Source organism: Myotis myotis, unplaced genomic scaffold (assembly GCF_014108235.1).
Source record: "Myotis myotis isolate mMyoMyo1 unplaced genomic scaffold, mMyoMyo1.p scaffold_m19_p_3, whole genome shotgun sequence".
In the NCBI taxonomy this organism is placed as follows: domain Eukaryota; kingdom Metazoa; phylum Chordata; class Mammalia; order Chiroptera; family Vespertilionidae; genus Myotis; species Myotis myotis.
The window spans coordinates 59,235,450-59,261,779 of record NW_023416335.1 but is presented as its reverse complement, the minus strand read 5'-3'; the positions used below and the strand labels follow the sequence as shown (position 1 = coordinate 59,261,779).

The 26,330-nt window shown below is 38.7% G+C and overlaps 1 protein-coding gene across 16 annotated transcripts in view; it reads right to left on the bottom strand.

Moving 5' to 3' along the window:
• KLF12 (Kruppel like factor 12) overlaps positions 1-26,330 on the bottom strand; it is a 446,590-nt gene that overhangs the window by 308,200 nt on the left and 112,060 nt on the right. The window contains exons 1-2 of one of the 16 annotated variants that reach the window (XM_036302012.1): positions 17,337-18,196; positions 16,502-16,544 (exon numbers count right to left, since the gene is read on the bottom strand). The exons of 14 other annotated variants lie outside the window; for them this stretch is intronic. The gene's annotated coding sequence lies outside the window, so the exon portion shown is untranslated. Of the gene's footprint in view, positions 1-16,501; positions 16,545-17,336; positions 18,197-26,330 lie in introns of those variants that run through there. One more of the 16 variants, XM_036302013.1, reaches the window with a different exon arrangement.

Here is a 26,330-nt window from a genome sequence, read left to right as displayed (position 1 = left end):
ATAAATCCCATTCAAATGCATAATAAACAGTTTGCTTCAGAAGTAAATTCATTTTCTAGTCCATCATAACAATAGTAGATTAAAATATGTTGCTATTATCCAGTTTTGAATTAATGCATGTGAAATAAAACAAATATTTATTAAATTGTGGGGAAACATTCCATCAAACTGTAAAACCTGAGTAGAAAAACAAATGGCACACACTTAATTATGGTTGACATTTAAATGAAATTTGCATCCTCAAAATAGTTAACAACAACTAGAAAATATCAGACTTGATGTATTTTTAGGATACTTTTATATTCAATCTCTTCACACATCTGAACCAAAGGAAGTTTTAGCACAGGCAGATTTTAAAATATAATTTGAAAGACAGATCAAAGATCTGAGTAGATTTGTTTTACTGACAGTTTGACATAGTGATACCAAAACAAAAGGGTTTATTTGATATTTTAAATGAATATCTTACAGGTTACTGAGTGCCTTACTGAATAATAGTTTTGACCAGCTGAACTCATCAATCTAGTTTGTGCTTTCAGACATCACGATCATTGTCCTACATAGCTCAAAATCTGGTCCACAACAAATAGCTGGCTGTCATAATAAATACATGATCAATTAGTATTTCTCAATGACGAGCAAATTAGTAGACTGCCAAATGGACTGTATGATCATATGCCATCTCTCATAACTAAATAATACCAGAAAATCAAAATACTGTTTAGAATAACAACTGTTATATTAAATTGATTATTGTTTATAAGGGGGAAAAAACATTTAAGAACTGAAAAATACCAAAAGCCAAAATTGGAGGTCAACTCAAATAGAATCCTTACAATTGCTAGCAGGTGATGAAGGTCCACTGATTTACAATAGTGATATTTATTATATGGTACATAGTCCACTATTAATTCATCCATGAATTGCCAATTTGCCAAGAACTGAGGGTATTAAACCTCGTATGCCACAGTACCTGATTTCAAGGAGCTCAGAGACAACAAAGGTGAGACAAGTATAAATAAACCAGAGGTCTGGTGCACAAAATTAATGCACTCGGGGGGGTGGGTGGTCCCTCAGCCCGGCCTGTGCCTTTTTGCAGTCCGGGAGCCCTCAGGGGATGTCCAACTGACGGCTTAGGCCCACCCCCCACGCTGCCACGCTGATGCAGATGCCGGAGAGGCTCCCATCACCACCACTGCACTCGCCAGCTGTGAGCCTGGCTACTGGCTGAGCGGTGCTTCCCCTGTGGGAGCACACTGACCACCAGGGGGCAGCTCCTGCGTTGAGGTCATTGCGCATCATAGTGACCTGTCGTTCCGCCGTTTGGTCGATATGCATATTAGCCTTTTATTATATAGGATAACTACAACATAATAATTACCATCCATTGAATGTTTACCACTATCAAATAGTCATCAAGAGTAAACTGAGGAATGTATTTTTACATTTTAATTTAAATACAGTAGTGTTCAAAAAAAACCACCTGATTTTAAAAGTACAGTCCTTTAAATTCTCTAAATATATTCTCAAAGGTGACTAAATACCTCTTGGGAGATAGAACATGTGAAAGCTACTGGCCAAAGAACTGAATTCAAATTGTTCTCTGAGTGGAGTGGTGTCCATTCTCAGCAGTAGCAGAAGAAGAGGGAGAGGAGTAATGTGGTTATAGCACCAGCACACACAGACTTACAGTTCCTAGTTTGCACTAACTACCCTACTTTGTAGATTCCTCAAAACCTGTGAGGTACCTAGTATTAATCTTCTCATTTTACAGTCGTGGAAACACAGATTATTCCAGTTACAGGGTGGTGTCCAGTATATGCATGAGTCACTTTAAAGTTAGTTATCACCCATGGAACACTCCATTATCAAGATGGGGCTATGGGAGCCACGCTTGGTCAGAGGAGGGTAAGCAACTTAAAACACATCTAGTACTCCAACTCTCTTGAATAATCCGTTAGACCAAGCACGTCAAACTCAAGGCCAGCAGGCCACATGCCTCATAAACCTGCCAGCCACGAGTTTTGACATGCTTGCTTTAGACCTTGCAGCAGTTTTGAATCAACAAAATTATCTTATGCATTTTGTTTGGAGTTTTTTATTATCCTTAGCAATACTGAATTCTTGGAGCTGGCCACTAAACACTGTTTGCTTGGTGAGGTCTGTGTCATATCAGATGGAGAAAGAAATATGGTCATCACACCTTGACTGCAATGCTGCCATCAACTACTGTGTGGCCACTGGGAACTGCACGAGCCTGTCTGGGCCTCAGCTTCTGCACCCATAAAATTATGGGGTTGAAAGATCTGCAAGTCTCCTTCCATTTACAAAGTGGTGGATCCCACAAATCCTACATTTTTAAAAAGTGCATAGCTTTGCAAGGTGTTTGCTATGAAGTAGGCTGAATTAATATAGGTTAACAGAGTCTGAGTTCTAATTCTGAATTAGTGAGCTCATGAAATCTAACCAAACTTCTCATTCCTAGTGGCTCCTAACCTGCTTTGGGTAGGAATACAATGGATAACTAATATCTCAATTGTAACTTAGCACCACACACACACACACACGGCACCCTGAAGAGAAATCCTTAGGAGATAAAAAGGGGTCCCTGGGGTGAAATATTTTCACTATTTCCAAAGCTGAGCCTGTACACACACCAGTAGCTGAGCGGCCCTGTGGAGGTGGCCTTGGAGAATTCTGAAGGTGAACAGGGAGGGTTTCTCTTCTAAGTACAGTTCCATAAAGCACTGCATTCTAACAGGGTTTATCTGTGACTGTAAATAATTCCTTTCCCAACAGCTTTGCCACAGCCCCTTGGAATGCTTAGAAATGTATCTGTCACTTTGTCTTGTGTAATTTAAAGGAGTGTATTATTTATAATGGTATCTCAACAGTAAAAATATAATCCATAAATCAGGTATGTGCCAAGCAGTGTGGCAGGTACTTCACACACATTATCTTAGGTAATCCTCACTGTGAAGAGGAGATAATAACCTCTGCTTTACAAGTAAAGAAATAGTTTGATGGCTGTTGAACTGCCGCCAGGATTTAAACACACTCTGATCCCTCTACCTTTTTCTTCAAGTCATACATAGTGCCTCTCACTGGAAGCTTCTGAGCCGGGAGCTGAATGGCAGTGCTGTGCCAGAACAAATTTCTACAGTTACAGACGTGGGCAGGTTTCAGGAGTGCCACCAGGCACTGAAATGGCACAGATCGTCACTGCAGCCGTCACTCTGTGTGTCCTAACAGCCACTGAAGAGACTAGTGTTCTGGTTCTCAATTCTGACCAGAAGCCAGTGACAGTCTGAGTCTTGCATTTCTCCATAGACGTTCTGTGGACTGAAGGGGTCTAAATTCAACAAAGTGTATGAGTTCTTGTTTTCCAGTGATTTTGTTTTTGATGCAGGTTTTCTCAGAGATACAAGATTTCCACATACCCCCAGAAGTCCCAGGAGCCTCAGAAGTTACTTGAAAGTAACCCCCACTCCTTTTGTAATGCCATGAACATTAATTGTAGAGTTCATCAGAGGCAGCTATGCTTCCTTAAATTACATTATTCAGCTCCAGATGCTAAATGAGATTTGGCATTCTACAGCCCTGGATTCAAATCTCAGCTTTTCTCTTTGCCATGACCTAGTCATAATGTCTCTAAAATTCAGTTTTCCAACATCTACAAAAATAAGGCTAAAAATTATGCCTATTTTTAAGAATGTTTGTTATGTCTGGAGAATCAAGAAACACAATTTGCAGATGACAATCAATAAAAATAGTAGTTATTAAATTATTACTTTTCTTATTGATAAGTACTACTCTGGTTTTAACACACAGAACTAAGCAATACTAACAGGCCACAGAATTTGCTGGAGCCCAAAGGAGATCAGAAAAGGAAAAAAAAAAACAACACATGAACCTCTCTGGGTATCTTAAATTATGAAATATAAATATTGCTATTTAAAAAAGAGAAATAGTTACTAAAGGCAAACAGATTTCCAGAAAACATGTTTACTTGTCATACTCTCCCTTTACAGAGAAAGAAGTGTAACAGAAGATGGGTTTATAATTTTTCATAGTAATATGAACCAAATAAACTAAAATCTGCAGAGGTAAAGACCATTCTGAGCCCTAGCCCGTTTGGCTCAGTGGATAGAGCATCAGACTATGCACTGAAGGCTCCTGAGTTCAAATCCAGTCAAGGGCATGTACCTCAGTTGCAGGCTTGATCCCTGGCTCTGCTTTGGGTTCATGTGGGAGGCAACCAATCAATTTGTCTATCTCATTTCGGTATTTCTGTCTCTCCTCCTCCCTCCCACTCTCTCTGAAAATCATTGGAAAACCATCCTTGAGTGAGGATTAACAACAACAAAAAAATCATTCTGAAAATCCATCACCCAGAATTCCTGCTTATGGAGATTATTTGGCTCTATTTTTAAAAATGTAATTACTTAATATCACATCTATTCCAGAATTAGTCAGACTTTGATTTTAAGTAACTTCTACAATCTCTCTTTTATTGCCTCTTTAATATCATCAGTCTTATTCCCTTAATTATTAGGGAGTCCACACTTTGACTTGTTTTACTATGAATTTTAATCACTCATTCACTGAGTCAACAAATGCTTATCCTCCCCTCCTCCCTCCTCTTTCTGACTAAATGCCTAGTAGAGTTAAAAATAAAGGAGGACTCCAGGTTTCAGAAAACAGAGATTTTAGCACACTAAAAAAATTACCATGGACATATGCATTGGAACAGTATAAAATCTCTGCTCTCAGTACTAAGGAGACTAAAGGCCGAGAACCACTAGTAGCTTCTCCGGTGGCCATCAGTCAGGTGTCCACTGAGCATGCAGAATGTGGCCTGTCCAAATTAAGTTGTTCTGCAAGTGTGAAATGCACACCAGATTTTGAAGACCTTTAACCAATAAAAAATTCACTTATCATTTTATATTGATTACATGTTAAATAAGTAATATTTTGTGTATACTAGGTTAAATAATACATGATTTAATCACTTTGGGAACTATAAAGTTACTTAAGCTGCTTGCATTATATTTCAACTGAACAGTAGGTCAAGGTCCCACATTTCAAAGCCTTGTACAACACACTGGGAATTTTCCTGGCCTCTAATTGCACTTTATATAGACTTTAATGACATGTCTACTTTGTCCACTAAACTCCCTAAAGATATGTTTTCTTGTTTAATCTAGCATTTAATGTATCCGGATGTAAATGCATCACAACATGCACTGTTAATTGAGCCGACTCTTTAGTTCCTTGGAGCTATAATTATACCGAACGTACTTGAGGCTTGCAGGTACCTGATTTTTATCTCCTTAGATTATCAATCTTTAGTTCTCTGAAAACTCTGCAAAGTGATGTCAAAAGTATTGTGTGTGCCTTCCAAAAGCACAGTCATTCACGCACAGACATGCCTGAACTCAAGTGTCAAGGGCTTTCCATAATCCTCATAACTTATTAAAACTTAAAGATTCCCAGAGGACCAAAAATGTAACTTAACATTCACTGTTATGTCCTGAAGCACAGCTGTATTTAAATGGATAACATAAAATGTAGCCTACTCTACATCACATATCCACTCTATTGCTGATGGGAATTGCATTAGACAATATATACATCATTAAACTAAACACGGCCAGTATATTATGTTACATCACCATTTGGAAACTCAGGACAAACAGGCTTCCTAAATTTCTTTTTTTTTTCCTCCTAAATTTCTAAATGTCAAACCTACTGACAATAGCATTTTCATCTATACAGTGTCTTACTGTTGCGCATTGTGCTTCTCCTCAGGCATTCTTCTGAATAAATATATTTGATTAACAGAGTTTATAACTTTCAAAATATATAAAAGTAGTGAAAGAATTCACTATACCTTTAGGAAATTTTCAACTCTTTTATAAATAAACAGTAGTACCTTAAAAATAATCACATATTATATCCCATTTTTTCATGGATTTACTTTTTACTTGAAAAGACAATATTTTCAATTATGTGATCTCTACCAAATATCCCCACACTGCTTGGTACCAGTTGGTGCTTTGTAAACATGAATGCTGCCATTCTGGGATATACCCCTATCAGGCAACATACGCAGGGCTATACTCAATAGACATTGGTTTGCTGACAAATTAAAACCTTTCACATCAGAGAGGGATGTGCCTGGTTAAAGGGCACTTGGATTTAATTCTTCTGAGTCTGAAAAAAGCCTTTAAGAGTTGACAGTTCTCCATATGCCAGGCCATACACGTCATTACCAAAAGGCTAATGCAGTGCTTCCCAACCTTAACCACATCATCCTCAAATGTCTGAGGATATCAGTACTATCTCAGCAAGCTATTATCAACCCACAGAAAACCAGCTGAGAAGCTCTGGGCCCATTAACTCAGGGAACTACAAATCTAAATGGTAACAGGAGCAAGGAGGTTGAAAAGAGCCCCGTCAAAATAAGACTGAAGTGTCAGGGACAATGACCACCTTCTCTCAGAGGGCCCGTGCTACTAGGCTTCTGACAACAGATGGCCTGTAATTCTATTCAAGTTAAAGGAAGAATCTGTACTCATTTATGGAATCTCCTAATTTTTAAAATATTGGCTATACTGCGATACTGAGTTTAAAGAGAAAAAACACAACAACAACAACAACAAAAAACAACCACACATCTGCCAGTTCATGTTATGTGTTAGACATTCAGACTGAAAATATCTAGGAGGACAAGGAAATTATAAACTAGAGAGGCACTAGATTTATCTGGGCCCTTTCAAAGGTGTGCCAGGAGGAACATAAATTCACACAATACGGTGTGGTGCTTCTCATGGATGCATACATTTTATACTCAGTGTTTTTGAGAAATTAAAACAAACAGTAGGTTATGAATACAGTTCAAAGATCACAGGATTTAGCCCCGACAAAGATAGCCCAGTTGTTCAGAGCACTGTCCCGATATGCCAAGGTTGCAGGTTCCATCCCTGATCAGGGTACATATAAGAATCAACCAATGAATGCATAAATGGGTAGAACAACAAATCTATGTCTCTCTCTCTCTCTCTCTCTCTCTCTCTCTCTCTCTCTCTCTCTCTCTCTCTCTCTCTCTTTCTCCCTCATTCTCTCTCTCTAATCAATAAAAAAGTATTTACTTAAAAATCCACAGGACTTAAAGTAAAACAAGGGGGTCAGAGTAAATGTGCTGCATTCAGCAGGCTACCTTCAACCACACACCTGGAATTGGTATCCTTTTCTGAGGAAAAAGCGTGACAACTAAGCTACTGGGCAACCCTCGGAGGGGACAAAAGAACCTCTTAAACTGGCTCTGAATAAAATAAGATTTCTAATGATTCTTTCATAGTTTGGAGTTCTTATCAGCTCTGGGCCACTTAGATTGCCAATTCAAATATAATTTGCATTGTCAAAATGTTCTAGAAGGCTCCTGGACCATGGCATTTCAGCAGTGTAGGCCTGTCAGCCTAGTGGATATAGGGCACCCCACTAACATAACAATAGATTTGCCCATTCTACACCAATAAAGTTTTCTTCCTGTGTTCTGCATTTGTTTACTGTTAATGAATAAAACATTAAAATTGCTATTTGGAATATAAAGCACTGTGGTTCTTGCAAATGGTAAAGTTATGCTGGCTATAGTTTAGGGAACTAAGGCTGTTATTTATAGAATAAAACTCATTATCACTACTCAAATATTGAACAGGAATAGTTTGTGTTGAAAGATAAAATTGCCACAGGGGACTATTGATATAGAAAATATGGTTGGAGAGATATGGGATGCATATTAAAATTTATATACTGAAAAGGAAAAATGTATTTAACAGGTATATTTAATATTCCAGCAGCATCAACTGGAATTGTAAAAGTTATGTTTGCTGACATTTCAATTATAACCTTCCATTTTCAGTGCCTTCAGTTCAGTCCAGAAATTGTCTACAGGCCCCAAAGTAATGTACTTACAAGGTCTCTGTCTGCACATTATTATTATTATTACTAGGGGCCCAGTGCACGAAATTCATGCACTGGGGAGGGTGGTCCCTCAGCCCAGCCTGCCCCCTCTCACATACTGGGAGCCCTCAGGGGATGTACTACTGACGGCTCAGGCTCGCTCCCTGCTCCCTTTGGGGAGCGGGGATAAGCCGTAGTCTGGCCTCTCTTTGTGGGAGGCGACCAGGCTGATCAGGGGAAGGCACCAGCCCCATCACCCCGGTGCTGCAGCCACTGCCTGTCACCGCAGCCACAAAGGTTTTTTCATCAACACGGACTCCAGTCTCTTCACCATGAAAAAATGACAACTTTCTTTAGGCATTTTCAAGATGTGTCTTTCATAGGATATGACATTTCTTTATTATTTTCTTTTATCCTCACCTGAGGATTTGTTTCCATTGATTTTTAGAGAATGTGGAAGAGAAAGGGAAAGAGAGAAACATCAAAGTGAGAGGAACACTTTGATTGGTTGCCTCCTGCATGAGCCCTGACCTGGGCCCCAGCCAGGGAGGAGCCTGCAACCTAGGTACATGCCCTTGGTCAGAATTGAACCCAGACCCTGTGGTAGGCAGGCCGAGGCATTATCCACTGAGCCAAACCGGCTGGGGCGGGATATGACATTTCTTAGCCCTCCAGCAGTGGACCTTCATTTTTTCCTCCAGGAGTGAGGTGGAAAACCCTAGATCACCTTTTTGGATTCTTATTACCGAATTTACTAAGAATATTACCAGTGGCATACAGGGAGCTTAGCCAATGAGCAGTCAGAAAAGGTGTTTCCTCTATAGTTCATACTGATCCCCAGCTCGGCCCCTGCCCAGGCCTAAAGCCTCTGGCCTGGCGTTAGGCCTGGGCAGGGGACCCCCAGCCCGCTCTAATCACCGGCTCTGCCCCTGCTCAGGCCTCTGGCCTCTGGAGGGGGCGTTAGGCCTGGATAGGGAACCCCCAGCCGGCTCCGATCACAGGCTCCGCTCCTGCCCAGGCCAGAGGGGCGCTAGGCCTGGGCAGGGGACCCCCAGCCCACTCCAATCGCCTGCCCAGGCCTCAGGCCTCTGGCCTGGGCAGGGGACCCTGAGCCCCAGGCAATAGCCGACTCCGCCCCTGCCCAGGCCAGAGGTGTGTTAGGCCTGGGCAGGGGACCCCTGGCTCAGGCCCTTCCTAGGCTGCTCAGGGCTCACACGGGGCCTACGTTAGAGTAACCTGGGTGCCTTATGATGTTTCCCAGACCCAGGTCACTGGTGCCTAGTATGCAAATTAAGTGCCATCTTAATTTGGGTTAATTTGCATATTTGCTCCTGACTGGCTGGTGGGCGTGGCTGGTAGGTGTAGCGGAGGTATGGTCAATTTGCATGTTTCTCTTTTATTAGATTAGTTTATTAGTATTGTCAGTGTCATTCAGCACATTGAAACTTGAGGAAAAAGAGCAAAAGCAAATTTGGATGTTTTTTCCTCACAGAACCATGAAATTTTGAAATGAATATAGTATGAATTTAAGAGAACATTTTTCCAAGTAAAGCATGAATAGTAAGAGTTTGCCATGGTAGTTAAGTAATAAATGGTGGAGTCAGGAATCAAACCTAAGGATTTTAATGCCACAGCCCATGCTCTTAACTACTATAGTTTATTGCCTTTTCATTATCATAAGGAGATAGAGGTATTACATATTTATAATAATTTATATATTAGTATAATATATAGATATAATATACATACTATTTTATTAATTACCTATAATTTTAAAACAATGTTAGAAAATGTTTATTCTTATAATCTATTCCAGTACCATATAACTCACTGTTATGATACACAGACCCCATATTTAACTCCATATCTAACTTAATTCTACTATAACCATCAATGCAATTACATTTGCATGTGCAATTTCTGAATTGCAATAAATTAAATTTAAATTAAATTAAATTTTCAGCGGTCACAGAGGCATTCTAGAGCTGACCGAAGTTAGTTAGCCACTCTAGGCTCCAATTTTCTCAAATTTTACATAATAACAGTTCCAAGGTCATAGAACGGTTATGGGGATTAAATGATATAATGCAAGCAAAGTGCTTAGCACACTGTCCAGCACACCAGAAATGCTCAGTAAATATTAGTTGATATCATTATTGTTGTTGTTAATAATTTTATCTGCCCTTGTGTCCTTGTGATTCACATGGAGTTTGGCACATTAAATAAATTAATGAATACTCTAAGACTTCTTAAATACCTCCCCCCATATACATGCAAACACATCCTTTTTCTCCACAGGCACTGCCACCTCTCACACATGATTTGGATTCTTCTACCTGAAACACTAGTCCTCATCCTAATTTTCATCTGGCTAGTGCCTACTTTTCATCTAAGTTCTGGCACCTTTCTTCTTTTATGAGAAGTCTTTTCTTAAACTCAATGCTATTATGCACCCCTGCTTACGCCTTTTCACTGGGCTTTCCTCTAGTCCAGTGATGGCGAACCTATGACACGCGTGTCAGAGGTAACACACGAACTCATTTTTTTGGTTGATTTTTCTTTGTTAAATGGCATTTAAATATATAAAATAAATATCAAAAATATAAATCTTTGTTTTACTATGGTTGCAAATATCAAAAAATTTCTATATGTGACACAGCACCAGAGTTAAGTTAGGGTTTTTCAAAATGCTGACACGCCGAGCTCAAAAGGTTCGCCATCACTGCTCTAGTCCCTGGTTATCAAAGCACTTAATACCAAGTCTTCTTGAGGTCTTTTTACCTGCCTAACACCCCACTAGACTGCCTAACTGTTTAAGGCGGACACTATCTTTCACCACTCTATAGTGCAGAATGTAAGAGATACTCGATAAACATTTGTTAAATGAATGAACATATACATATTTCTATCTAAGTCACTTTTCCATATTTCTCAACTTCTTCACCAAATCAAATACTGGATTTGGGATTTCATACAATTTTAGAAATGAACAAAAAGGAAAAATACGAACAAACTTTTTGTTTGTTTGTTTAATGATCAAAAAGTCTCAGACAGGTTCCTCCCAAAAGACAGCCCAGTGGCTGTTAACATATGAAAGGTATGCACTGACATTAGTCATTAGAAAAATGGAAATTAAAGCCACCGAGAGACACCAGTACATGGCCATGGCAATGGCAAAAGAAGAAAGCAAAAAAATATGGAGATAGTGACAATACCGGGCATCCGCAACTTTCGTGTACTATTGATAAACATCTAGACCAGTACAGTCACTTAGGAAAATTATATTGCAGTATCTCCTAAAATTAAAATACATTGCTCAATTATACTTACTCACTCAGCAATTATACTTCTAAGAATATGACACAAAGAAATATATACATATGTGCACCAGAAAGCATTTATGAATAATTTTCACAGCTGCTAAATATTAGAATCAACTGAAATGCCCATCAATAGTAAATGAACAAATAAATCTGTGGAAGCTTTTGGATAAATTCATACAGTGGAATATTACAGAACAATGAAAAAGGAACCATATGGATGAATCTTGAAAACATAATGTTAAGGACAAAAGCCAGGCAGAAGTGCCTGCTGACTGCTGTGGTGTTCAGGGACAGATATCATCAACAGTGATGGGGCCGAAATAGCAGTTGACTCTTTGGTCAGTGGTTGCTGGTAATGTTTTTTGACTTAATCAGGGTTGTCAGTGAGTGTATATGTTCATTTTGTGGGAGTTCATCTATTTGTACACGTATAAAATGTGCTTGTTTCGCATGTGAACTGTACTTGGGTGAGAAGGTGAACTAAAAATAAGTGCATAAATAAATATTCCTAACCTAAAAAAAAAAGTCGACACAGATGATTCATACAACTCCAGGAAGTCTGAAATCCCCTGAACTGCACAATCATTTGATTATACTTTAGATCTCATCTTGATTTTATTTCTAACTCTTCCCTTTATTAGGAAATTCTTTTTTAGCCTATCTGCTAAATATAGATTTTATACACAGAGGTTTAACATTGACATAAAAAGTGATGCACTAGCAGAAATGGGCTTATTATCTTTTTCTTATAAATAGAAGATAAAGAAGGAAAGGGTTTTTCCTGAGATAAGCTAGCAAATGTCTAAAGAGCTGGCAATGATAAACACACCCATATTTATGTCTATACTTACACATATATCTCAAACAAATTTTGGAAGTAATTGGCTAAAGAACAGTGAAAGACGTGGAACAGCAGGGGCCTGGGCATAGCAAAGACTGCCCATCCGCAGAGGAGAAGCAAAGACAAGAAAGCATCGGAGCAGGCAGTTCCAGAGCTGTCACCCAGGGACACTGCTGACGGCTGTGGACCGGGAGGGTACAGAGGCCCTGGATTTCTCACAGGTGCCTGCCACCCTGTGCTACCTTCCAGAACATGTCATAGGAGAATGTGAGAAATTAGGGTTGGAACAACCAAAGCAATGAGAAAACCTTTAAAAGTTCATATAATAATTACCTTTTACTTTTTTTTTTTTTAAAGCATAAAGCCAACATCCTCAATAAGAGAAACTTCAAGGGAAGTTTACCAATTTTAAATTAGTAATAATGTTGTTACACAATGAATTGTTCATCTCCAAACCCTTGCTCACTAGAAAATTTTCAGGATCTCCCTACCTTTCCAGCCCCTCTCTCCAGTTATTCTGCTTCCTTATACATAATACATGGCTAACTATCTCCTGCAAAAGTGACTTAAGATGCAGAAATGCCCTAAGGGGAGCTCACTATTGTTGAAAAGATACAAACAAACAAACAAACAAATCCACACAAATAATTTCAACAAGGCAAAATCACCTTTGGGAATGAGCCACTGTTCAAAACGTTCACAGATGTAGTTTTTGCCAGACATCTATCTCATTTCTGTTTCACTGGAAATCATATTTGACTCCATAACATTCAAATATTTAGGAACATCCTAGTCTTGTCATCGATGATTCACTAGTACTTTAAAAAGCACATCATGTTTTTATTTTTTACTGATGAAAACAACCCATGTCTACTAGGCATGCTTTATTCGCCTAGTAGAAATTACAAAAAGTGGCTATATTTTTATCCACATTCTATTATCTCTCCATATGATGGCTATAAAGTAAGTGAATTTAATTCTATTTCATTGTAACTCTTGCTGGATAACAAATATATTCATCATAAATCAGTACAATTATAATAGAACTATCACAGAGAGAAAGCAGTTTCCGTTTATGTTGTTCATGTTGAAAATTAGATTTCTCTACTAAACAGCTTATTCATAATAGGTCTTTTTAACTCACAAATCCTGTGTAATCAAAGATCTATCTATATGTTTAAATAAAAGTAGGAAACAGATCAATATAACTTTGCAGCTCTTGTAATTAGACCGAGAAATAAAATTTCTCTTTTCTGGGAAATTTATTTTTCTTGTGGAAAACGCTTCCAATTTTAATAATTTAAGAAGATAGAATCTACTCATCTACTTCTTTACATATTTCCTCAATAGACACAAAATAAAATTGTCTAGACAACAAACCACACTGAAACCCTCTGGTGTTTTCTTTCAGCTTCCTCTGTAATAGTGACATACACTCCGTCAATGGTCCCTGTACCCATCTGTTCTCATCACTCAATGCCAAGGCCTGCATGCTAATTGTAAGTGTCAGGCAGTCATAAAATCTCCACAATTCCATACTCTTTGGGGATCAAACATAAAATGACATTCTGTTGAGTGGGAAATCCCAGGGCCTGTGGCCATGTCTTAAAGGGTTTGACATGCTACAAAGAAAAAAATACAGCCTGCCCTTAAAACAAGGTCATTCTTACACGGAGTTTGGTTGCAAAGGAGACTAAAAGCCTCAAGTTTATGTTTGCTAAAATATCTAGTCAGGGACATACACAGCTCAAGAAGCAATTTCAGAAATTTTATTTAATATATTTTTAATTGCACAGTACTCATCGACTAAAGCAGCCTCTAAAAATTCAAAGAAACGCAGAAAAAGCAAGCAGTCCATGCCAGTGATGGATTCAGGTTCTTCCTACTCCCAGCCAGCCTATCACCACTGTGCTGAAGAAAGAAGGGCCCTCTAATCACCACAGGGCCAATCCTGCCAAGATGGCAACAGCACTTAGTTGCCAAATGCATCACCCTCAGGTCTTAGCATGGGTAGGACACTTGACAAAATGCAATGATTTAGAATGCTCTCCAATTTTTATGGACGTCAGTGTCATAGCCAGAAACAGGATAAATGAAAACTCTTAAGACACATGTTTTCTGAGATTTATAATCAGGTAGAAATAGAGAAGGGAGAAGAGATAAGTGTTTAGACTCTTCCATCAAAATATGGAATGGAAAAGAGATTTTAAAGCCTGTTACTTCCTTTGCAACTGTGATGAAAGATGACAAACAAATCCCATGGTTTTTCATTACCATCAAGATCCAACACCCTTCCAACTCTGCTACTGCATAGCTGTGTCGAGGAAATCCTATCTCGAGAAAGGTAGTTTCGGCTACAGCGTATGCAGAGAAAACGGAAGCATGAAACAACAAAAAAGCATTTTGAATTAAACTCAAAAAGAACAGTTGGCCAGGCTGGTGTGACTCAGTGGTTGAGCATCAACCCATGAACCAAGTCACAGTTCAATACCCAGTCAGGGCACATGCCCTGGCTATGGGCTCAATCCCCAGTAGGGGGCATACAGGAGGCAGCCCATCCATGATTCTCTCTCATCATTGATGTTTCTTTCTCTCTCTTCCTCTCCCATCCAGTCTCTGAAATCAATTAAAATATCTTTAAAAAGAACAGTTGGGGTTATGAGTAAAATCAGTTTATTTTGTTACCAATATGTTCATAAAATTGCTACTCACATTTGATTAATCAGGCATTTAACTTGAAGTATACTCATAGTCTTCTTATCAAGAATATAAAAGAGATGACAATATAATAAATCCTATTCTATTTAAAACTTCAGTTTAAGGCAATAAGGGTTGTGGAAGTTGACAGGTGATGATAATTCCATGTCTATAAAAAACTGTCAATAGAAGAGGTTACAAACAGAACATGATGTTCTTGGGACAGTAATACAGGAAATTGTTTAATGAATGCCTGTGGTGAGCAGAGATGGAGAAAGAAGCAAAAGGGAGGAAGGGAGAGAAGGAAGGCAGGCAGGAAGGAAAAAAGAAAAGAAGGAGGGAGGGATGGAAGATAATACAATAGAAACACTAGCTTTGGTATAAATCCAGAGTGGGGTTGGAGCTGACTAGTACAACCATGTTCAAGCTGACAGTGTTCATCTCTACACAACCCCATAACTACACTTTTGTAGTTTGAAATTCACCAGAGTCAGAGTATTTATATCAAAGAAATCAGTAAATGCAAAAAATCAGGGCTTTTTATTCAGAAGATAGTTAACCAGTATACCACTGGTTATGTCTAAATTACAATTCTCGGTGTCAGTCTCCAACCAATAAAACAGAAGTGCTACCAACTACCTCAAAAGATATATGAAAATTAAATACAATAATGCAAGAGTGCTTAGTAGACATACAAGAAGTTCAGATAGCTAAGACTATTATTACTCTCAAGAATTAGCTATCAAGCATACATAGCAGAAACCAACCTCAATGAGTTTCACCAATAATGAGGACTCCTTAGAGGTAGCACTAGCTAGATCACAGGCTTCAAGGAGCTGAACTGTAGCGGCCAGATGAGTAGTGGAGTTTAGAAACAAAAGCAACAAACAAAAAGGTAGTTATGGTCAACAGGAAGCTAGCAAGCATACAAACTTGTTAGTTAAACCAGCACAAAATGAAAAGTCAATTATCGTGGCATTCATTCCAAACTCACTGAGTGAAACAAACCTGCATTAAAGCTGATGTTTTTATGCCTTCATAGATATTTTAAATATACTGTCACTATATTTAAATATACTGTCACTAAGAAATGGCAAAAATGGAAAACTAGAAATAATACACTAGGAACATCAGTGTATTAAAAGCAACCTCCCTCCCAGTCAACAAGTACTTCAGGCACAACCCAAATGTCAAGTCTACACAGAAAACAGTGCATCGCAAGATGGGGAGGAATGAAACCATCCCATAATACAATGGTGACATTCACTGAAAAAAGCATCTCAGAAAAAGAATATAATTTACTACTTGTACCTGTTTCTATGTGCATAGGAAAAGTGTGCCCTGGCTAGCTAAATAACTGTATGTGTTTCCACCCACACACTTAGGAAGTTCCCTCTCTACAGACTCAATGGACATTCTTCACACTCACACTTCAATAGCTGGCAGTCACCACAGCACCTCTTTGCCTCCCTGGTTCTGCTAGATGGCATTTTTCCTGCTCTGTTCCTTTTCACTGTACACGTGTTCACCGTCTATACTTTTTCAACTTGACACTTTCATTCTCATCTTCCAACAGTAGGAAAGGCAATGGTACAGAGAAAAAGAGTGAGGGGTAAATCTAAAAAAACCGCCAACCCACACTCCGACCCAAAAACAGCCACCGATGACCACTCACCACTCCAATCCCCGCAACATGCACATAACTTATTGGCCTCCTTCTTCGAAGATATCCGGGAAAGCCATATAGTGTGAAAAAGGAAGAATCAGATAATGAATTTGTTTTTGTCTTGCTGAACCTACAATTAATCTAAATCTATTACATATCCAAAACAAAACAAAAAACCTCTCTAAAAGTTGAATATTTGAAACATCCCAGCTATTCACTAGAACATAAACACCTTGAGACTAATATTTCCCAACTCTGGCTGCACATTAGAATTCTCCAGGAACTTTTAAAACTCCCTCTGAGCCATGAGAATCCCTGACCAATGGCAAGAAAATCTCTAAGAATGACTCCCAGGCACCAGCAGGTGCTTATGTCACCCCAGTGATTACAATGTGCAGCCAGGGCTGAGAACCACTGCTCTGTACCCCATGGTTCTTGCTCCTTATCTTATACTAGTGATTCTCAACCCTAACTTCGTAGTATTCCCAGACTCCTTTTGGAACTTTTAAACATATGGATGCCCAGGTCCCAACCTACACCAACAAAATTAGTATCTCTGGGAATAGGGTTCGGGAATGGAAACACTTTACCACAAGTTACTAAACTGAGGCTTATGGTTGAAAACTAGTGCTCTTCAACCACAGTTCCACAGTTTTGTTTTTGAAATTCTTTATTACAACTATCCCTACTTATATATTCCACTTTCATACTATTTCCAGTAGCTTTAACCCTGGAGGAACCTTGCAGAAGAGCAATTCAGGACTCTTCTGTTTACTGGCATGTGTATGAGTTTGCTAGGGCTGGTATAACAAAGTACCAACAACTTATGACAACTGATACTTACTCTCTCACAATTCAAAGAAGTCCAAAATTAAGTGTTGGTAGAGCCACTCTCTCTAAAGGCTGCAGGGAGAATGTGTTCCATGCTATCTTCTTAGTTTCTTGTGTTGCCAGCAATCCTTGGCTTGAAGACACATCACTTCAATCTTCCCCTCCATCATTATATGGCAACCTCCCTGTGTGTCTGTGTCACTGTAACTCTTCTCTTAAAAGGACAAAGTCATACTGGATTTAGGGCCCATCCTATCCCAGGATGACCTCATCTTAACCAATTACATCTGCAACAGCCTATTTCTAAATAAGGTCACATTCTGAGCTTCCTAGAAGCAGATGAATTTTAGGGGGACACCATTCATCCCAGTACTGCAGGAGGTCAGAAGCATCAGGTGTTGATTGCGAACAAGTAGTAGAACAGCCCAGTTTCTAGGGACCTCAAAGACAATGAAGGAATACGTAAAAATAGAACTCGAGTTAAGGGTGTCCCTAAAAGATAACCTGGAAAGAGATTACAAGCCCTAACAGTTTGTCAACACCAGTGCAATAGAACCTCTACTCCAACTTCCAGTCTTTGAATTTAGCAAGCTGCCTATGTATTACAGCTTTCAGATCCATGTATCTACTGTCAGAGTTAGAGCAATAGCCCTAAAAGTTCATATGAAAACTCAAGAAATTCCCAATAGACACATGGTCATATGTAGGGTTATAACAGTAGAAACATAATCTAATGTGGAGGTGGGGACATTATAGAGGAAACGTGCTCTGTAGAATTAACCACCTTTAATGAGCGCATACTTCAGGGAAATCATATTTCTGGGAGAATACTTTCTGAATTCCAACCTGACATATTCAGCAGAATAATAAATGCTCCATGATTGAGCACACTTAGCTGTGTTTTCATCAAATGGTTTATATATTTAATTCACCTCACAAGCTATAGTGAGCACAGAATTTCTTTTCCCAATCTATACTAATAAAAGAGAAATATGCTAATTATACTGGAAGACCTTCCAGGAGACCTTCAGGACATCCTTTCGGACAAAGCCATGATGGTGGGGCTGAGGCAGAGTCTATTAGGCGCAATCAGGTTGGGGGGGGGGCAGTTGGGGGCGAGCAGGCTGGCGGGGGGGGCAGTTGGGGGCAAGTAGGCTGTCAGGGGACAGGTGGGGGTGAAAAAGCTGGCAGGGGGGCAGTTGGGGGTGATTAGGCCGGCAGGAGGGGGAAGTTGTGGGCAATCAGGCCAGCAGGGGGGGGCAGTTGGGGGTGAGCAGGCCGGCGGGGGGGGGCAGTTGGGGGCGAGCAGGCCAGCAGGGGTCAGTTGGGGGTGGTCAGGCCGGCGGGGGGGGGGGGGCAGTTTGGGGTGATCAGGCCAGCAGGGGGAGTAGTTGGGGGCAATCAGGCCGGCGGGGGGCGGGGGGGCGTGGGCAGTTGGGGCGATCAGGCAGGCAGGCAGGTGAGCGGTTACGAGCCAGCAGTCCCGGATTGCGAGAGGGATGTCCGGCAGTCGGACATCCCCCAAGGGGTCCCAGATTGGAGAGGGTGCAGGCCGGGCTGAGGGACACCCTCCCCCCAATGCACGAATTTCACGCACTGGGCCACTAGTAACCAAATAAAAGAGTATACGAATCACTTTGTCATGCTCGAAAACTTCTTTGGGATATTCTAAAAGCCCAATAATGATAGTGGCATCATTAACCACAGCTAAGTAAAAAAAGAGAGAGAACACATAACAGACACATGTAATGCAAAAACTTTTTGATCAAAGCCATAATTCCATAGGTACATATTAGTTGGTCGCCTGATATATTTCATCTTCTATAGCCTTAAGTATTCTATAAATACTAGTAAGTTAGCATTGTTCATTTAAACACCATTTTAAGGGAGATAGGTAGAATCATTTACTGTAGCCAAATTTTGTTTTTATGAATGAAAATGCATGAAGGAAAAAATATAAAAACTTTCTAAAACATCAAAATTTAGGAGAAATTCCAAGTACTCAAATAAATTTTTATCCATTAAATTGTTTTGGCTTCAGCCCTGGCCAGGTAGCTAAGATAGTGAGAGCCTCATACCAATATGCCAAGGTTGTGGGTTCAATCTCTGGTCAGGGCACATACAAGAAGCAAACAGTATGTGCATAATAAGTGGAACAACAAATCCGTGTTTCTCTTTCTCCCCGCCCCCTCTCTCAAATCAATAAATAAAAATTTAAAAAAATATTTTGGCTTCAGTCAACATCAAATATGTGAGACTCTACAGCACCCACTTGCTCTCTGATACTTTTCAAATTTTAAGAACTGACTGTATTCCTAACTACACTAAAATATAAACATAAATAAGGCAGAAGAAATCTCCCTGCATAACACAGTTCAGAGAAGAAATAATCTCTTCTATTTACTAGACTGACATTTAATTTTATCTCTTACAAACCCTTTCCGGTAACAATGTATGTATAATGGAGTTTAAAACAAGCAAACTCCTTTGGGAATTTAAAATAACTTAGAAGTCATGATAAATGTAAAGAAACTGAAAACACAAGGGGGCCATATCTCTACTGCTTGCCTTGCTTACTCTGTTTGACAGCAGTGTTTTAAAGTATAGTTGAGGAAATAAATCCTTCAATTTGGCTGCTATACTTGGAAAGAAGCTTAAAGCAGTTTAATAACTAGAATAAGATTAAACCATACTTCTAAAAAAAAAAAATCAAAGGTGGCAAAAGGAAGTGCCTTTATGAGAATGCCATTCCTTCCCAGCTACTTCTGTTTTCCAATTAAAGAAATCTTGGTTGCTAATCCACTCAGATGAAGTGTCCAAATATATCTGATGCCCCATTTACTGCTGTGTCTTCAGAAGTGATTTTCAAGGTTTATAATTGTGCTGGTAATTGGTTATGAACATTAGTAAGTTATACATTTTGGACATTTGTGTTTTTATTTTCATAGTTTAAACAATCCATGAGTAGTCTAAATAGATGCAAACATTCTGGTACTTCATTGCCACAGGCTTACTTAGCCCATGGTAATAATTTACTAACATATACTGAGCATGAAAGATACACAAGGGACTCAGATACCAAGAATATGCTCTGCCTTTTTATAAACAAATAATCATTATCATAAATACAAAATAATGTAGATTATATCATCAATCAATAAAGCAAAATGAAATGTATTAGATTCATCTGATGAGTAACCAAATGACTGCAGGTATAGCTAAGTGAGGAGACCGAGTAGATATATATCAGGCACCTAATTTTGTTATTGTCATATATAATCACTGCATTAGAGTTCCTCTGATAGAAAGAAATATTATTAGAAAAAATGCAAACATTACTTCTTTAAATAATTTAGATTTGCTAAGATTTTTCCAATAATGCAGCTGAATTTGGGTCACCCTTACTCAAAACTTGACTTTATTGAGAATCATAATTCATGCCAACTGAAATGTATCCACAATTGTCAATTTCATATTTTAATTTTTATAAAATTATTATAAATGATTGCACATAGATTGCAAATACAACCCATGAAAAAATTACCTTTACTTTAAGACCTTGAGAAAATAAAAAGATCGCTATATTAGAGGAAAAACAGGTTTAAAAGAATCTGGCAACAGTTCAACTCCCAAAATACATGTGTAAGAAAAAAACAGAAAGGTAGGATAAAGAAAATCAGTTACTTAATTTTTTTAAAAGTGAAAATATTAGCTTTAGCCAGTTTGGCTCAGTAGATAAAGAGTTGGCCTGTGGGCCCGGGTTCAATTCCAGTCAAGGGCACATGCCGGGTTGTGGGCTCAATCCCGTGTGGAGAGTGCTGGAGGCAGCCGATCAATGGTTCTCTCTCATCACTGATATTTCTATCTCTCTTTCCTTCTCCCTTCCTCTCTGAAATCAATAAAAATATTTTTTTTTAAAGTGAAAGATTAGCAAATCAATTTCTTTTTTAGCTTCATCCTTCTCTAATATAACTTTATATACTTTATCCTTGTTTAAATTATATAGTGACTAAAACCCACCTTAAATTGTACACTTAAAAATGGCTAAAAGGTCAATTTTGTGTCATGTATATTTTATCCGATTAAAAATTAAAGTGAAGTGATATTTACAGTTCTTCTATTTATAAAATAAGGAATGGTGTTCATCTTTGTAGCTTACATATTCATGCACTTATTTCAAAGTTAGATACAGTTATGTTAGATAGTTATATAAAGATTTAACTCTGCTTTTGCTGTTTGAAGACAAGAATCAGTCCTAGTCATCTTTGAATTTCCATCATTTAGAAAAACTTTGCACAGTGTGAAAACATACAACTTTTTCAAATAAATATGTAAAAATGGTTAAAATAGTCAGTTATATGTTATGTATATTTTACTACAACAAAAAACAAATCCTCTGACTTGGAATCGAATAACAATAGTCTTCACCTTGATTTCAAGCCAGTTGAATCTGAACATCAATTCTAATCTTCTGCAATTTGCGCCTAGTTATATCAATTTTGATATATGGTTATATCAATTGATATATAGTTATATCCATTTTTAACTTTTCTAACCACTCTAATCTCAGTCCCATCAGAGGTCAAAAGGTAAAAAAGGAAGGGACCCATGTGTGCACAAGTTCATCAGCCCATCCCACAAGGAAGTCATGTGGCTCTGAAACTTTACAGGTTCTTTCCTGTGTGAACTGACATGTAGACATGGCAGGGGCCTGCCTTTGGTTTCCGACAGGAAATGGTGCCACTGAAGTGCAAAGTCACAAGGAGAAGCTGCAGGGCTGAAGCTGTGTCAACAGCAGGACAGAAAGCCAGCAAGTCAACTAGTGCTTTGTTTCTGTTTTTGTTAATCCTCACCCAAGGATATCTTTTCCATTGATTTTTAGAGAGAGTGGAAGGGAGGGAAGAAGGGAGGGAGGAGGAGAGAGAAAGATAGAAACATCAGTGTGAGCGAGATACATTGACTGGTTGCCTCCCAACCAGGGCCAGGGATCAACCTACAAACCAGTAACATACCCTTGACAGGAAATCGAACCCGTGACCCTTCAGTGCAAGGGACAACACTCTAACCACTTAAGAACACCGGCCCGTGCCAGGCAGTGCTTTTCTTAAAAATAAAATAGAATAAAGAAAAAAGCAAAGAAAAAGAGATACAGAATTAGTTTGACCAAAACTACAAATCAAATGTTTGTCAGTAAGCCTTAAACATAGGCTATTTTACAACTTACAGAAGAATTTGCAAATAAATTTGACGGTAATGAAAACTCAGTGTATATTCCATTCCATACTTCCATGTGTTTCTCCCTAATCTCCTTCTTCTTACTTACTCTCCTTAGTTCTCACACTTTACTCCTTTTTAAAAAATCTAATTATACATCACAAGGAATTCCCTTACTCCTTTATGTCAATAGGTTAGCATAGGTTGCTAGGTATTAATAAAGGAAGGGAACAAAGGGAATCAGACATTATAAAGCCTAATAAACGGGAAGCTGAATCCAATATTGGACCTTCTTCACTACGAAGCTATAGCTTCACACGCTCCCCACAGAACCACTGGTCAGTCCCCTGCAGATTACTGGGGGGAGGGATAGAACAATAAAGGGGAAATTGCTCTACTGGGCACAAGATGGCAAAAGGGGGTAGGGGGGTGCTGCTACCATAGGCATGCACAGTAGGAGCCAGGATGGCAACCACAGAGGCCTGTCATCCAGCCTGGAAAAGGATGGGGTTGGATAAGGGATACAGCACCCTCCTCACCCCCCAAGCTCCCAAAGACCTAGGAAATGGATTGGTTAGGGAGGGGAAGCAGCAGAAGCCCCTAAAAGATTGGGAATTTGATTGGTTAGTCTGAAAGGGCACCTGGTCTTTCCCAAACCAGAGATAATATAGCCCAAGCTAACAAAGCTCTCTCTCTCTCAGGCAGGGTAGGGCATACTTGCTAAATTGGTTTGCAAGTTGGTTCTCCCATTGTCTCTCCACAGCTGCCATGCAATCCTAACAGCTGCCTTGGCTCCAGGCAGCCATGCAGACTCCAAGCATTCGCCTGGGCAAAGAGTCAGCCAGAATACAGCCAGTAACAGACTAAGCTACCCAGATGTGGACAGACATGAGCTAAATTGGACTAACCTAGGCAGGGAACAGAACTTTTGGGTCTTGGCCTTGGTACTGGGCTTGATGAAGGCTGGATTTTTTGCTACAGCTGGATGGATAGAGATGGGACACTGGGAAACCAGGGGCCAGTCCTTGATTTTGCTTCTACAATGAATCTGACCACTAAACCTCATCCTCCCACATGTGAGTCTCCCAAATGCTGTTCTCCTGACTCTGAAAGGACACCATTTCCTCTGGCAACAAATTCACCAATATGCCTATATTTTGTCTTGGGGGAAGGAGTGTCAGTAAATACTAATATCTGTCCTACAAATTAGGTAAAAAAGAGAGAGCAAGCTGAGAAAGACTCTGTGTAATTTGCCTTAATAGCAAACCTCAAAATAAAGATCCCCTAAAGCAGCAGTTCTGGACCTGTGGGTCGTGATCCCTTTGGCAGTCGGACGACCCTTTCACAGGGGTCGCCTAAGACCATCCTGCATATCAGATATTTACAATACGATTCATAGCAGTAGCAACATTACAGTTATGAAGTAGCAACAAAAATAATTTTATGGTTGGGTCACAACATGAGGAACTGTATTTAAAGGGCCAGAAGGTTGAGAACCACTGCCCTAAGGCTATTTTTAAATGCTCATAAACTAAGACAGTGGTTTCCAATTCTACATTTGGTTACTGAGGCTTCAGACAGAAATGAGTTTAATGCAAATGTTACACTAAGTCAAATAATCAGTAATTGGATCTATAAGCAGGAAATACTTTTAAAGGTGCCTTTTTTTTTACTTCAAAGACTTTAAATTTTCCAATAAGTACTTTCAACTGTGAGCATACAAATTCATCATATAAAAAGTCAACAAGTTGCATTAAAGAGTTTTCCTTTAAATTTGTTCTAACAACCTGGGCTTTATTTTAACTATAAAACAAATTCCAGAAAATTACAAAATGTGACGTCTACTTCAGTCAGGAACTAAGTATGTGCATATGCCAACAAGTTCATTTCTGTCCCTTGTAAAGAACTAAGAGAAGGTGAGATATACATTGCATCAATTAAATTAGCCAATTTAAAACAAATACCCATTCTATCAATTGCTAGAAAGCAATAGAAATGATCTTACTAATACATTGCCTCTAGTGGTGCCAAATGAAAGGTACTTGTTTTTCAAGAGTGAAAATAGTTGATAGTCTTTGATCCAGTAATAGCATTTCTGAATTAATTCTACACACAAAAAAGGAAAAACTATAAGTATAAAAAATACATTGTAACACCATTTGTAACCTAAAAACTAGTAACAGTTCACCTCAGGGAAATGGCCAATTTAATTATGGTAAAACAATATAATGGACTATTATGCTGCCATTATAAATTACATTTAACAAAAATGAGGGAAAAAAGCAATATTAAACAAAAATGGCCTGCATATAAAGAAGCATTAAACATTTCATGTAAAATACATGAAAACATTTGTTGAACAAGAGTGGTATAGTGGTTTGAATAAGGTATTTTCTTTCCTTATCTTAACCTGAAGTACTGACACATAATGTTTCTATAAGAAACTAGATACACTATATATTTTATAAGTATATTTCCTAATATTATCTTAAACTATTAATATTAATAAACAGATTGCAAATGGATATGTTTATTAAAATGACTAAAAAGATCAATAAGTCACTCCTAGAATTTGTCTTAAAATAATAAATAATACAATGAACATGGCTCTTACATGGAAAATGCTTCAAAATTTAAAGTGTTCTTTACGTTAAAAGAATTTTTTAAAAAAGCATCTTGCTAGGTGCTGCAGAGAATTACAGTGAGTAAAATAAAAAATATAAGATCATCACATCATAAAAGAAATATAATTTAAAAAGAAATATTAAAAAGTATTTTCAAAATATTTTAAAAGGGACATTTAGGACCAATTACAAAAGGGATATACATGAACAACTACAAAACTCTAGAGAAATACCAGCAATAATGTATGATGTTTAAAAAAGGAGTTTGCAATTATCATAATTATTATTATTAAGAGATAACATTGTCAGGGGAGGATGGGTGGAAAAGGTGAGGGGAACTAAGAAGTAAAAACTGCCATTAACAAAATAAGTCACAGTAATATAATAAGTATGGTGACAGTCACTAGAATTATTGTGGTGATCATTTCATAAGGCCCATAAATGTCTAATCACTATATTGTGTCAACTATAATTTTAATGTTATAATAGATATAATTTTAACTATTTTAAAAATAAATTTTAAAAAATATTTAATATCATTATGTACTAATATCTATATACTTTGCCAGATGTTTTACATAGTTATCATTTCACATTCAATATAAAACTATCAACCAGACAATTTATAGATGCATTTTATAGATGAGGAAACTGAAACTCAAGTTGGAAATCTAGCTTATTCAATCCTATATAATAAAAAGGCTAACATACAAATCTACCAAATGGAGGAACGACCAGTCGCTATGACAGGCACTGACCACCAGGGGTGCAGATGCTCAATGCAGGAGCTTCCCCCTGGGGGTCAGTGCGCTTCAACAGCGGGAGCACTGCTCAGCCAGAAGCCGGGATCATGGCTGCTGAATGCAGAGGTGGTGGCAAGAGCGTCTCCCGCATCCGCAGCAGCGCTAAGGATGTCCTGCTGCCTGCTTAGACCCACTCCCCTAAGCTGTCAGTTGGACATCCCCCAAGGGCTCCCAGGCTGCGAGAGGGTGCAGGCCGGGTTGAAGGAACCCACCCCACCACCCGAGTGCAGGAATCTCATGCACCGGGCCACTAGTCAATAATAAATGGTGAACTAGGACTTGAACCAGGTTCTGGGCCTTTATTCCACACTTCCTCCAGATGTTTATATTAAAAAATAAACATTGGAGAAACCAAGATGGCGGCAT